The sequence below is a fragment of the Elaeis guineensis genome, chromosome 2 (assembly GCF_000442705.2).
Source record: "Elaeis guineensis isolate ETL-2024a chromosome 2, EG11, whole genome shotgun sequence".
NCBI lineage: Eukaryota > Viridiplantae > Streptophyta > Magnoliopsida > Arecales > Arecaceae > Elaeis > Elaeis guineensis.
In genome coordinates, this window is record NC_025994.2 from 118,354,003 (window position 1) to 118,368,446 (window position 14,444).

Genomic DNA, 14,444 nt, shown 5'->3' on the forward strand with positions numbered 1-14,444 from the left:
TGCTACAGCTATATGCAATGTTTTTGTCATTCTATTGTCACTCGTTATGTATAGTGGTCGGATTAGTGCCGATGTGCATAAATTTTTATTAAAGTCATGTGAAAAAAATATTATATTTGATTGAAAATAATTTTATATAAAAATATAATAAAATTTATGAATATATTTTTTTAATATAAAATAATTTTTAATATCAAAATAATATTATCATCTTCAATCAATTTTACATAATGACTATAATTACATGGATCTTTGCATAATAATATTTACATCTTAATTTTTTTATAAATTTTTTTTATTGAATGAGCTTATAAAGATATCAAAATAAATTTGATAATTATATATATAATTTTATTAAAAATATTTTTATCAAATATGAATTAATTTATCAAATATCAATCAATGATATTTATTTTATTTTTTTATAAAAAATAAATATGAGATCTATTAATTTTTTTACTATCTCTTTTTCTAATTTTCACATCAAATATGACAATCTGATATAAAATTTATTTTTTCATATCAAATTAATTTTATTGAAATAGATCTTAAATTTTACTTTTTCATCGTCTTACATAATCATGTAGCCTCATTAATTTCTCAATTTAACATGAAGTCCCGAGGATAGTTTCAAACAATCATTGCCAGAACTGGAAGTGGATGAATTCATACTTAATCTTATTGTTGCCGTTTGTTATTTGTTTGAGAGATCATTCTAGAAAATAGAATGATTATCTATTAGTTTGATGTATAAAACAACAAAAGCCGATGGTGTTAATGATAATACAACAACAGCAAGCCAAAGACAGAGAGTGGCGAAGACTGCTGCTATATAATGATTTGGACAACCTTCCGTTACCACTAAAATATGACTAAAGTGATTCCTTTTAATTATTTTATATTAAGAAATCTTATTGGTTGAGTGGTGCAGACGTTGCAGTGGGTGGGCTTTGAAAGGTCTGAAGAGCCGTTTAAAAGGTAACACGAAAAGAACGGGAATAAAAAAAATAAATTGCAAAGAAATATAAAAAGTGGTTCTTTAATAGCCTTTTTGAGTTTTGACAAAGTAAAGTGAAAAAGTGGAGAAATAAAAGCTCAAGGAAATGCAGAAAAAGCTCCTTGCAGACTTCTGGAAATCTGCCGGTAAACAAGTAGTGATAATTAATGGCCAAAAGGAAGGCCCAAGTATTACAAAAACGCACGTCCAAATAATTATATAGCTCTAGGATTCAAGGAACATGACATATGATATTAGTGAAAGGAAAATATTTTGAGGTGCCCGCTATATGTGCAGAAAAAGTTCATTGGGTCAACAAGTCATGATCTTTGGCTACTTCATAATTAACCCAACGTCTTGTCTGAGAAAACTGATCCTTGTCTGCATCTAAAAGGAGCCGCTAGTGTTTTTTTTTTTTGGTAGAAAAAAACAAGTGCAAGAGAGCTTTTGCCCTTGTTCAAACCTATCGCCATAATTTTTTCAGGCGTGCAATAGGAGTAGAGTAGAATGAAACTATTGTATCCCATTTTTCGAAGAAAAAAAAAAAAAATCTAGAGACATGATGCTTTGATCAAGAGGTCAGTTGTGCGAAACGAGATGTTAATTATATTGGAGATAAAAGTATGCAGGCTATCATAACCTCTAATTTGGAAGCCACATGGTGGACTTTACTTATATATACTGAATCACCATTAACATCGATACGAGCCATCATACTTCTTAAAAACTCCAAACCAGGGAGGATTTTAAATGTTCATCTTATATTGAAGATAAGGCAAACATTATTAAAAAAAAAAAAAAAAAAACTTCAGCTGTTTTGGTCCAATTATGATGATTAAGAATGCCATTGTCCAATAAACACTCATTTTGCATCAAATGATTTCTTTCATTGGCTGCAGACCAATATTGCGTTGCTATTTTTGAGCCAAACTGCAGCAATGCTGCCGAACCCTGGCACAATCAATTCTATAATATCACTCGCTCATAATTGGCTCCCATGTTTTGGCATGCACGTGGATATGCAAATTTATTCATAAAACAAGTAAAATAGCAGGGTGCGATGGTTCCTCACATGCAAAAGCGAGAGCTCCAGTGCAGTCACCATCGATAGCCTGACTACTTTAACGTGGGAATGGCGTGATGGTCCTACATTTTGGAGGACATTTGCCAAATGTTTTCCCCACTCCATGGCTTGTTTGGTGGAACATTTTTAGTCACTACACACATTGTCCCATGTGCCTTCTATTAATCTTTTGTTAAGTTGGGGTAGCAAGGAAAGCTCCCAAGTCTCCCATCAATGGAAAGTTGAGAGCTTGGAAAGGATCTTGAAGGCATCCAATAGGTTACACAGATACCCTACTAGAGTTCTCTTAAGCTTTTATGTTCACATGACTTGCCTCCCTCCGAGGGTGGCGACCTTTTGCCTTATATAATGACAATAAGATATGCGATACACGCATTACCACTATAACTTTTTGTGCACCAACTTTTCTGACCTACTTTTGCCTTGTTTTCTCATGCTATGTACCGAATTTTCAAAAAGGAGCGGTCAGCAGCTAAAGCTAGCTAGCGAGATTCGAAGAAATATGCCATCTCTGTTTTTAGCTTTAAGAGGGATCTCTTTGGTAGCCACCTTGGACGTATGTTAGTTCGACGAGTGGCAGATTCGATGGATACCAACTGGATCAGGAATCGAAACTTAAGATCCTTGCCACGATCTAGGCCAACACACGATACTATCGATGATGCTAATTAGGTCATCATCTAGTGCCAGCCAAGTAGCCTTCCAATGCCAGGCGCAAAGGGCTACTGTTGTTTGGCATGCCTTTGTGTATGTTCTCATGATGAATTAGAAGCAGTGAGAAAGACTTACGGTTTGAAAGTACAGGAATCTTTGCATACCAGGCTCCCACCACCCTGGGATTTAGAGGGGTATGACGGAGGGATATGTTTCGATCATGATAAAGTAATTTTATCATTATTAAAGATAATAATCGGATCAGATCGAATCGGATTTAAATCGAATCAATGTAGGTCGGATCAGAAAATCGTCAATCTAAATCCGACCTGTTTATTAAATAGATCAAAAATTTAGATCTAAATCTGTTTATTAAATAGGTAATCCAATCCAACATATTTAATTCATTTATTAAACAGATTAAATGGATTAAACGAGTTAAACAGATTAAATAGGTCAGAAACAAATTAAACAGCTCTTAAACAGGTTAAACATGTCTTAAATAAGTTAAACAGATCAGGTTAAATAAGTCAAAAATAAATTAAGTATGTTTTAAACAGATTATTTGATTCAACTCGATCTGCATATTAAACAAATTAAATAGATCGATATGTTTATGACTCAAACCATTTGACCTAAATCCTAATCTGTTTATAGCAGATCGAGTTGGTAGGTCCAATCATTTTCTGCCAGTCCTACCTATCATGTGAAAACTTATTCTCACTTACTATATAAAATAATTAGATAATAATAATTTTTAATTATTAAAATATTTACAAGCATTTTGATGGTGTAATAGATGGAGTATAACATTTTGAAAGGTTTCTAAGATGCCCAGCACAAATAGCCGACAAAATCACAATAGCACCTTTCGAGTTTTTCTCATGAAGGCTTTTCTTCAATTCCATAGATCGAACAACCACGTGAGCCAATTTTAGATTAGATTAACGTGATTGTACTAGCTAGTTCCATTTAGACTTTAGAATGTCACTGCTAACCAATAAAACTTCTACAAGCTGGAAATACGTTTTTGTTTCTCTAAAATTTTGGAACTTATTTTTATGAGAAGATAAAAATCGACAAAATTTGTCGGGGGAATGCTGACGCAAGAACAAAATTTTATCAAATCCAGTTTCACACACAATATTCGTGATAGAATTCGTTATCTGCCCAGCTCAAATGTTGGTGTTTGTTTCCATTTAGCCATGCTTTTTTAACTTTTTTCTCTTAGCATCCCAAACTAAGACTGCATTCCAACTGAATTTTAGATCACAAAGGTTGGACCAAATTCAAAAGCAAATCACAATACAAGGTGGAAAGTAGACCTTCCATTACTGTCTTGAGTGCACCACTTGATCGACTGCTCAATTTAATATCCCATGAGGTGTGAGAGGATTGATGCGGCTTAGGGTGTTGAAGGAACCGTTGCAAGCCACGTTACCGAAAATCTTTTGGACTCATAAAATACTGACCTTGGTAACCTAGCATTTGACCACCTACCATTGCACCAGCCCTCTCATGTGATATGGAAGCTAAAAAGGCTTTTTTGTATGAACTAAAGAGGCGCCCCACAGCACTACTCTCATGAAAAACTAAAAACTATTGGCGAAGAAAATGGAATAGTTAAGGAAAGTCTATGACAGTGAGATGCATGAAAGCAATATATATATATATATATATATATATACACAGTGAGGTTAGAGTCTGGTTGATCTAATTTGGATTCAAATTCTGCCAAATCAAAATTATATAATAAGAGTCTTATATCAATAATTCAAGACGTTAAATGTAATCTATTACTTCAAAACTATTTGCACACAAAAAATTATATGATCTAAAAATTTTTGATCTACGCATCAGTGGTCAAAAATTGGACAACCTAAATAAAATTGAATTAGATATATTTTTTATCACCTGATGCATATGCTAGGGATTTTCAAATCATATGTTTAAATCATCGATGGTAATAGATCACATCTATTACCTCAAGCAGTTTTAAGGTAATAAATCACGTCTAATGGTTTGAATCATCGATGTAGGATCTCCATTGTTTAGTTTTGATTTGATTGGATCTGAGCCCAAATCCGATCGATCTTATCTAAATCTCTCTCTCTATATATATATTTGATTATAATATAAAAATAATTTTTAATAAATACTTGGTCCAATTAGAGAGAGAGAGAGAGCACAAAAAAAAATTCTGGCTATGCATGCTTTTGGGAGTGGGTTTCTAGTTGGCTAGGCAGTCACCTAGGGAACCAAAATAAAATTGCAGAGTTTCTGTCCCTAGCTTGGAGGGAGCACATGGTTGCCTTATGACTGCTAACTTAAAATTAGTTCTATCATGATTACGGACAGATTAGTTGCTAAACAATTCTCACCTTTTCATCATGATATTTAAATAGCTCCAACCAACAATTGGTAGTGGGCTTCTGATGTCTCTAGAATTTGATAGCAACACTGACAAAATATTACTTATATTTAATTTGATAACCAACGATGGCAAGATATTACTTATATTTAATTAGACATGGTGGGAATCTTTGCCGACACTTCCTTTCATGCCATCGCCATTCGAGAACAACAGTCTCCCAAGTTTTGGATGGTTCTAGCAAGTACTAAGAATTAAGAAATAATTTTATATAACGTATTCAAAACTACAACTAGCTTAAGGGATAAATCTTGAACTAATTATGATATTTGTTAGCTAATTTGCACTTTATTGACTTTTTTTATGCTCTGTCATTGTCAGACTTTGTATCACTTCAGAAATCAAATTTTTACATGGCATGGATTACAATCATCGCAATTTGATCAAGCCGTAGAAGGTTTAAAATCTTTTTGGCCATTTACATTTAAAAGCATCCATGGTGCCAAATTAAGAAATGGATGGTATAGCATTTTTTTTTTTTTTGCACCGAGGATTCGAGAATTAATATTACGAAGAAATGCTGCGCATGGAAATATCATTAAAACATCGCTGAATGGTTCGTAAACTGGTCATCCAAGCATTACACAGATTACATTTTGGCGCTATTTGGCCTTCGTAAATGTCAAATAATTAGTTAAAAATATATTTAATTTTTGATTAAGTTTGATCAAACAAGCTAGGCCAAAGTAATGCAAAAGTAAGGTCCATGGTTAGCTAAATCCTTTCCTTTTGCAATATTCTAATATTTGATACATGCCGACTTGATGACAAAGAGAACAGGTCGTTTGGGTTCAAAGAAACACTAATGGACACATCCCCAGCCATTTCCAAGAACAACATTCTAGGCCCAGTGGACCTTAAATTGCGTCTTCCATATTTATAGTTGTGACATGTTTCATGTTACATCCACATCAAATACCTAACCCCAAAAGGAATGTGCTTGCACAATGACCCGCTAAGTTATAATCTATATAGGAATTTTGTCCTATAAAACTGAGAATTTAGTGGTGTAGCTAGAAATCGTTGCATCCGATCGGTCCACAGAGATGAGTGATGGCAAAATTAAAGGGCAAGCCTTAGTTGGATTTCAAATTGGGATGGATGGAATTTGTGATGGATGAAAATTTATACCTTTGCCTCGTAGCACATGAGTAAGCTCAGGAGGCGACCAACAGGGCTCGGAAGCCATTGATCTAGTGCAAGGATGCTGGATCCAAGGTGGGGACGGCAACATGAGATTGGGGGAGGAGATTGGGGCTCTAACGATCGAAGAAATGGGAGCCAGTGAGGGAGAAAGGGAGGCGGTGGAGTTAAGTTGTATCGTTAATAATAAACATCGCCATCGCTTGTATTATGATGGGTCTATTTTTCATCATAATAAGTTGATAAATATAAATATTAATGATGGTTAAAATAAATTGATAAATATAAATATTAATGATAGTTAAAAATTTATCGTTAATATCATCATTAATATTTATTATTAGCAACGATTGAGAAGCCGTCACTAATACCATCATTTTTTTGTAGCGAAGGATCCACACTCAAGATGACATAATTGTAGAAATTAGATTTCATGGAAATAACACAAAATTGAAATAATAAAGACATGGCACATCCACAATCTCTCTCTCTCTCTCTCATACACGCACACATAATAAATTGAAAGAAGAAGAAGAAGAAGATGCCTTACACTGGCAGGTTTAAAAGGATCAACACTAGATCGGACCAGAGCACGATGTACAATTATTCCCTCTCTAGACTCCACCGAAAGAACTAACGTTATCTTTCCAACTACAAGGTAAAACCTCAATCAATTCCATCAAGGAAAAAGAAAAAAAAAAAAAAAAAGGTAAAGACTCAGTCAAGTCCTAACACCACATAAACTAGCTTCAACAAAATCAACATACAAGTTTCGGAACCACCTTTGACTTACCGTCTAACGTCACAAGAAATCCAAAACTATAACTATTAGAGCTTACTTGAATAGAACTCATCCTACAATATTCATGAATCAAACCACCCCTTTAGGTATGGCAATGCTAACAAGCATCTCCCAATCTAAATCCCATGGGTAGAGAAAAAAAAATTCTATAGATCTTTTTCCTTCAATTAGCTAAAAGACTTAAATTTGGGCATGTAATATCCTGTTCTAAAAATCAAGCCCACCCAATTGTGGCCCATCAAGCCCACAGAAAAAAAAACACAAAAAAAAATTTGAAAGATGACTCTCAACGAGAGTCTTCTTCTTCCTCCCCTTGCCCGACTAGATCTAGAACTCCTAGGGCAAATAGGAACCCTAGGAAGAGCTTATAAAATCCTTCCTTTCTCCTCCATAGCCGGATACGACGAGCACCAGTTTCTTCCTCTTCTTCCTTTCAGATTTTTTCATTGAAGCCATTCATGCCCTCCTTATGTTTGCCTGAAATTCTCGTCGGAGATCTCACTGAAGTTGGAGGTAATCCCCGGCCCTCTTTTCTCTCTTCTTTCCCCTCTTTCCCATAGCCTGGCGCACCCTCGCCGGCCGTCGGATTCGTCGGAAAATCCATAATAAGGCAAGACCCTGTTTTGCTCTGTTCAGCCGAGCCATCTCCCTCCCTTTTTCGGCCACCAGCGTTGCCGCCCATGGTGCCGCATCCCTAGGTTTGGACTCCCACCTCTCTGCCTATCTTCTTCGAAGGTCATGGCCGTCGGTGATCGGCCAATGACTGAAGAAATTCTAGGAAAGAGAGCGGTTCCCTGTTTTTAAATTTTTTTTTGATCTCCCACCGACCGAACCTCGCCGCCGGCCATCTCTAACTCCACCACCATCGGTCGTCGCTGTCAGACTACCAGCCGTGCCGCCGCAGCCCGTCGGACCATGGGCAAACATCCCTCTGGTCCTCCCCTGTTCGCCCAAAGAAGAAGAAAGAATGAAGAAAAGAAAAAGAAAAAGGAGAAAAAAAAGAGAGAAATTTTCTCTCTCCCCTCTCTCTCCCTCTTTCTCTTCTCTCTCTCTTTCTCTCTTTTTCTCTCTCTAAAATTTTGTCTCTTCTCTTTTCTCTTTCTAAGAAAGACCCATAGATTTTGTATCGGATCATCTTTTTCTTTTTTAGGAATCCATATTGATCTCAGCGAGATTACCTCAAATCGTTTGTGCCCAAAGGCCTATCGAATTGATCACCCAGTCAATCATTTTTTTATTATTTAATATTATTAAATATATAAAATAAAAATTAATCATGATTTAATATTTTAAATAGGATTATCTGATTCATTTAAGGAAGACTAAAGATCTAGAGCGATCGAGATAAGTGAATCTTATGCTCCTTATTTATTTTTTAAAATAATCATATTTTTCATACAAAGAATTGCTGTTGATGAAATCTTATTTTTCATAAAATAAGAATCAGCATATGTGATATGAAAAAGCATATTTTATTATGAGCATTGATTCTATAAATGTGTTTTATGAAAATAGCATAATTATAAAGCAAGAATTTTATTGTTTTTCCCATCTATGTATATGTATGTTTTAAGAAAAAAATATAAAGATTTTAAAGGTTCTCAGTTAGCTATGAACGAATCTCTTCGAAAAGATCGACATCTGAAGCTAGCATCCACATGAAATATGATCCCACTAACTGATATAAAGTTGGCACATGAAACAATAACTTCATCAATTAAAAAACATGGTCCTGTCATGGGTATAATAGTGATCTTAGCACAAATATTTGTGAGCAATGTTTTGAAATATAACACGAATACATGACAAAAATAATTTATGATTCACATTTATGAAATATACATGATTTATGCATGCATGATGGATTTATAACTTGTTTTATTATATACTCTATGAAATATTTATTTTTATAATATCTGTTACTTTTTAAATATTATATTATCATAGAAAAACTTATGCTTGATCCGATAAGGAAGCGCCAGTTCTACTTATTGGACTAGTGTAGTTCATATATATATATATATATATATATATATATATATATATATATATATATATATATATATATATATATATATATATATATATATATAGAAAAAAAAGATTAGGATCGACGAAGAAAATCCAAGCTTGAGGATATGAGAAGCAAGCTTAGAAATTTTGTAGTGGAAGTTTAGTTTATGTTATGATTATGAATTGATAGTTATTTATTTATGAATTTTGAGATTTGGGTTTATTATTATATTTTAGATTTAATCGCTCCGAATCAATATTGATTTAATTATTCGATAAATAATGGAATTGAATCTTTTTTTTTGATGAATTTTAGTTGATTATGATTGATTGGGTTCGTGTTATCGTGGGTCTCATCCCTCGGTAGCATGATCATGTTATATTCTGATTTTGGAGTGTGACAGAAAGTGCCAACATTTAAACACGTATTTAAATCATTACTAACTCTAGTAATATTAAAATAAGCAACAATAATAGGCATTCCATGCTGAGGAGTCCACAGGCAAGTCTTCCCTCGCCTGCCCATTCTCTTATTCTGCTAGCAAAGCAAACGTCCACAATAACTCAGCAATTCTTGTTATGTGCTTTTAACCGGTTCATCTGCCAAGCGATTTCGCCGGCCATTTTTCTCACTCAAAGCATTATGGGAGCTATCCAGATGCTGTCATGGGAAAGAGCCAAGAGATGCTGTTATCGGAAGACTGCGACAAGAGCAGGGGGATACATCGGTTTCACGCAAATACTTTTGGGGAATTTGGCTGCACCACGGATTCCACCAGAAGCCGAACTTTGTAAATCAACTCACCGACCAATTCCACCAGAAGCCGAACTCTATAAATCAACTCACCAACCACCGCATTAATGGATGATGGAATTTTTGAGGGATCCCAACAAGAGATGCGCAGTCTTGCCTCATAAAGATCCAATCGCTCCTCTGTAGCTCTTCCAGACTCCCGAAACGTTTTACCGATCGGAAAGAGTCCGTATTCCAACAATGCAAGGGAAACCTTCCACTCTTATCCACGCGTTACGACGACGTTCCCCCGTTGCTCCAACGTCGGCAATGAGGAGAGAAATTTTTGTACTTGATAGGTAGAAATTGTATCGAATCTTCACGGAAACTCAACTAGAAAAGCATTTTCATCTACCCGGCGTACCGCCCAATGCCAATTCCGACGCCACACTGAAGAAAGACCACATCCTTTTCCTTGTTGCTGCATAAATCTCAATCGAATAAGGAATTATTACCAAAGGTGAACTCTCTTCGGATAGAAGTGGTCGTCTTGCAGGAGCTCTATGCCCCGGTTCATGACAATGGTCATGACAAACTACTGCAACAATTGAAAGCGGTGTGATTCTAATTAGGGCAAAATGCAATTGCCTTGGACCTAATATTGAGCATAGAATAATAACGAATCAAGAGAAAGAACATAAATATATTACTATTTATTATGTCAGAAATGTAGGAATCTTCATGTTCAAGACTTGAAGAAGGCGGGGGGGCGTTTGTTATGTGTTCCCTTGTTATGTGTGATAGAGGTATCCTTGTTATGTGTGATGTGTGACAGTGGTATCCATAGAGCAAGAAAGCCGTCGCCTTTTGTAGATAATAAAGTAATTTAACATGGACATTTTGTCATTTCCCTCACCATCGTTCTCCATTCGGGTTTTTATTTCGAAACTGTTTTAAAATCAGCATACTTAAAATACCTAAATTCAATAACTTCTTAATATTATCGACTTATACAAAATTTTCTCCAACACATACTTTCTACTTTGATCGAGCGAAAAGAGTATAGCCAGCTCCTTAACCCAAAGATATGAAGAATCTCTTCAGTTGAAGAAATATTTGCGACTAATGGGGTGGACATGAAGCGACACGATCAGGCCATCATATTTGAATTAAATGAGCATCGATTTGAAAACCCAGCGGATGCTTTTTTGATGTGCAGCGTCAATTTGGCCAACTGATGGCTGTAGCTGACTAATGGGAGACGCCACGTACCAGAGGTTGTTTGACAGGAGATGATACGGTATGCCCGAGAGTCATCTTCCCTCGGCTATAAATAGGGGGACAATCTTTCATGGCCTTTCTGATTGCTTCTAGTCCCTTTCATTCTCCGTGTCTTCCCTCGCTCAGGGCTATCACTATACCAGGTTCGTCCCTTTCCAGTTTTGTCCCCACCGTGATCTTTCGGAAGTGCTCCCGAGGGTGTTTTTGCTGTTTTCGATCGTTTCTTTTTCCTATCTTTCTCTTGTTTTTAGGTGGGTTTTCTACTTGAGAACTTGGGTGGTGTTAGATGGAGTTTGACATGGGGTATGGCCAAAATATTAGCCTCCAACTGCCGGTTTATGATGTGCTCTAGAAGTCGTGGATGACACCATCACCTTTGGTAGTTGTTCTTTACTCATCTATCATTCATCTATTCAATAGTGATAGTTCCCAATCATTTTGTCACCAGTATTTAATCTGTTATTATTTTCTCTTGAGATCTCATACTATAGAGGCAGGCATGCAACGGACAGCAATTGTTAAGCAACGCGCAACATCCTTTTAAACTTTGGAAACATGTAGATTTGCAGAGCTGTCATTAACATAAATTATGATTATGGAGATGGCTGATTATGAATCCTAATAGGATTTGTTTAGGAATATCTATAAAGTTTGGGATTTGAAATTAAAATCTATTTAAATTTTTTATCCTAATCCGATTATATATATATATTAAAATAGAGGTTCTGTTTGGTAGAATCTCTGTTTGATACGTGGCTAAAAAATTTTATGACATGTAAGACATATGGCTAAGAGATTTTTTTTTTAATACAGTTGAAAATATTAAATTGTTACATTTCTACTACATGCATTAAGAAGTGATTATTCACTAGAACAAAATTATTTAGTTGCTTCGTAGAGCTATCACATTGATTTATTTTATTTTATTTTATTTATTTATTTATGATCATGAATATTATTATACTCTTATTTTTAAAATATGATATCTTCTGAGCATAGTTAGTGGATTATTTAATGTGGGATTCCCGTGGATAGAAAAAATAGAGGAAAATAGGAGAAAATATAGAAAAAATCAATGAAAATAGAGAAAAGATAGAAAAATTTAAGGATATATTTTTTTTCCGTATAGATGATTTTTTTTTTTTTGAGCCTCACATCCTATGCATCACATGGAGTTATAATCTAGATTATTTTTAAGATGCTTGATAATATATTTATATCCAACTCTTATACACAAGTATCTACACAAAACACATCTAAGCTCCTTATTCGGCTGCTCCAAGCCTCCTACCTGATTGAGACTTTATGAAAAAAATAGAGAAAAAGCATACGGAAAACATTGAAAAAATCAAAAAAAACAAAGGAAAGAAGGTAAGACCTTTTCCCACCTGAATTGAATTTTTTTTCCCGCTTCTTTTTCTTTTCATTCCCTTCTCTTTTTCTGAGGCCTGTTGAGGAAGGAGAGACCATGAGAGAAATCAGAGGGGTTGCTTAGGTTGCGGTTGGGGTTTTTTCTCAAGCATATGGTATTTCGTGTTAGTTGGTCCTTGAGGTTTTGAGGGCTTAATCTCGATAGAAGCATGATATTCTACAATTTTTCTTTTTTGACCATAAAATTTTATCGAAATAATCCGATCAAATAAATAGATTAATTGGGCGGGTTCGGATACCCCACCATTGCTGTATACCTCCTTCACAAAAACCACCATCGAAGTCACGGCAGTGGTTGCTTCTCTTGATCTTATTGCTTCTTCTCAACTTCGAGCATCCGATGGCTTCGACAACAACACATAAGAAGAAGAATAAGAAATCGGCTCCTTCCGAGCAGAATAAATGAGAGGAAAAAGTCCATGACCATGGCTATAGTCGAGAAAGAGGAGAAGCAGAGGAAGAAAAAGCCTGGCAACGAGATTGATGAGATTTTCAAAGGAAAGAAGGCAAACAAGTCAAAACAACATGAAGAATTGAAGGAAGGGAAGCCATCGGAGGCTTCTGAGTGTTAGGGTAAATTCTCGTTGCCCAACCAACTAAGGTTAATCCTTGTCCTCCTAACGACTGAATGTACGACCGACTAAATGGATCATGCCGACTTAGTTTCCAACCGATGATCTGATTTGGAATTCAATTGACAGCATAAGACGAAGTCGGTTTTGGACTGACTAAGTCCGACATGCTGACAATAGTCAATCGAACACTCATTCGAATCTTTCCTGACTATCTTGAACCTAAGAAAATAGGGGTTAAACGACGATTACTCAACATGGGTGTTAATCCCTCATGTTCAGGGAATAGTAGGCATAATAATCTTCTCTGATTTTCTATTACTTGATCTTAATGACAGTTAAGGAGATAATCGTCTACTAAAGACAATAATGCCTACATCTCAGATCTTAAGTAGCGAAAGTTACACAGTAACAACATTCTCCACCCAATAAAAAGTGATGAGCCGGAGGATTTTCTGCTAGTTAACTTCTGACAGACGAAATTAATTTTGCAAGTTTCCTACCATCTAAACAATCAAGCAGCACACTTCGATTTTCAGCCGACCATCTTGTCAGAGATTCGCGGCAATACGAACTAAAGAAGAAGGCAAAGAAGAGAATAGGGGAGGAGGGCAATAGTAATAAAAGGAAGAACAAAAAGAAAGGGCCGACTGTGGTGGAGAAGGTCCCAGAGCCAAGGCAAAGCGAAGAAGGGCGGCGGAGGGGCTCGCCATCTACACCGAGGAGCAGGGCATCGGGAATCTCAATGCCGGGCGTACCCCACTCTACTCTTTCGACTGTTTTTGCTACTTCTCATCGTCTATGGAAGTGGCATCGTAAGTTTTTGATTTGGTCCTGGGGATTTTGTTGTTTTTGTCCGAACAGTACTATTCCAAATGAAAAGTGATAACTTTTTTGAGCAAACAAGTGTTCTTTAAGTATGCAAATAGCAAGCTGCTGTTGTTTTAGTTATATATGCTGCGGAGATTTTTCTTTCCTTCTTGCTTTCTTATCACTTCTGTGCAGAAAATTTTTGCCAAATTCAAATTATTTTACCCATGTCATAATTTTAACCAGATTATATTTTGAGGCCATTTGGCCATTGTAGATGTCATATAATTAATTGAAAAGATATATTTGATTTTGGATTAAGTTTGACCAAATAAACTAGGCCATAGTAATGCAGAATTAAGGTCCACAATTCGCTATAAACCCTTATCCTATATTCTAATATTTGACACATGGTGACTTAATAACAAAGAGAACACGTTCTTCTGTAAGAAGTTATGGTTGGAGATGCATGAGTTCTACGACTTGTGATTTG

At 35.6% G+C, this 14,444-nt stretch overlaps 1 pseudogene; it reads left to right on the forward strand.

The window, feature by feature from the left end:
- Positions 1-12,160: 12,160 nt before the first annotated feature.
- LOC140855849 (uncharacterized) lies at positions 12,161-14,032 on the forward strand (annotated as a pseudogene).
- The last annotated feature ends 412 nt before the right edge of the window (positions 14,033-14,444 follow it).